Consider the following 1,504-nt stretch of genomic DNA (forward strand, 5'->3'; position numbering starts at 1 on the left):
CCTGAGAGCCTCACATTTCCTTGTCATTTATTTTTTCTCTCATATATTTCATCATGACCAGTTTCCCCTCCCTCCTCTCCTCTCTGTCCCTCCACCACACCTTCCCTCTCCCCCAGATTCACTCCTCTGTTTCCTTTCAGAGTAGAGTAGGGCGTTCATGGATATCAACCAAGCATAGCATAATAAGTTACTTCGATTATCAAGAGTAAATGCTGGAAGAGGCAACGCATTAAAAGAAAAAGGGTTCCAGAAGCAGACAAAAGAGTCAGAGACACCATTTGCTCCTACTGTTCCCAGTCTCACAAGAAGACCAAGCTACACAACCATATCGTACATGCAGAGGAACTAGCTCAGACCCCTGAAGGCTCCATGATTGTCAGTTCAGTCTCTGTGAGCACCTGTGTTTTTGTTTTGTTATTTTTGTTTTGTTTAGATAATTCAAAGTTTTCCTTCAAGTAGATAATCTGCCCAAATTAATAAATTATTTGCCAAAACATTCTAAAATTATCATGTGATTTGACAACTTGAATTTTCTAATCTAATTGCCTCAGAGAATAATTTTCAATAATGAAACACCATGGGAAATCTCTCTCTCTGTGTGTTTCTCTCTCTCTCTCTCGCTCTCTCTCTCTCTCTCTCTCTCTTTCACACACACACACACACACACACACACACACACACAGAAAAGAAAAACCATGAATACACAAACATTATGTCAAAGGCCTTATTGTTGATAGTACTTATGGCCCTATCATTCTGCTTTCAAATAGAAAGACGCTTTTATATTTATTCATTAAATTCTATATTTCACTGAGAAGAACAATTTTATTCAAAGTGCATATGTATTGATTAGCTTTTTATCAGAGAAACTAAACAAATACTACTTTAGCCAGTTTTGAGCGCAAACTTTGCCAATCATAAGTCATGTGACCAGCCTGCATCAGTGTTTCACAGGATGAGTAACAATAATTTTTTGACCTTCCTTCCAATAAGTAAAACTCCTGCCTTAGTCTGAGAAAGCAGATATACTCAATATTGAGCATCCTACAAGTATCAAATCAGTACATCTCAAAATTGTCAGTCATCAAAAATAGAACAATATCTGGAAAATTGGCGTAGCCAGTAGAATCCCAGATAGATGACAGCTAAGTATGATGTGGTATCTCACAGGGGATCATGAAATAGATAAAAGAAAGTTAGGTTAAAAGAGAAGAAAATTAAACTTATTCCTGCAGGTATTCTCTGTCGATCCTGCACAAAAGCTAGCACTGAATTCATGTGCCACTCTGCTTGGGTAAAGCATTTGGTTGGTGAAAAATGTAGGAATAACATATTAAATGTATACCAATTAGGCCAGTAGCATTGTTAACCTCATAGTTTATTTCTACTGTACATAGGTTCTTAATTATTATTCCTTACTGGCTTAATGCACAAGAGCTTAATCTGATTATATATGTGTATGTGTACATATATATACATATACATATATGTGTGTATACATATA

The sequence above is a fragment of the Mastomys coucha genome, unplaced genomic scaffold (genome assembly GCF_008632895.1).
Source record: "Mastomys coucha isolate ucsf_1 unplaced genomic scaffold, UCSF_Mcou_1 pScaffold22, whole genome shotgun sequence".
Classification (NCBI taxonomy): Eukaryota; Metazoa; Chordata; class Mammalia; order Rodentia; family Muridae; genus Mastomys; species Mastomys coucha.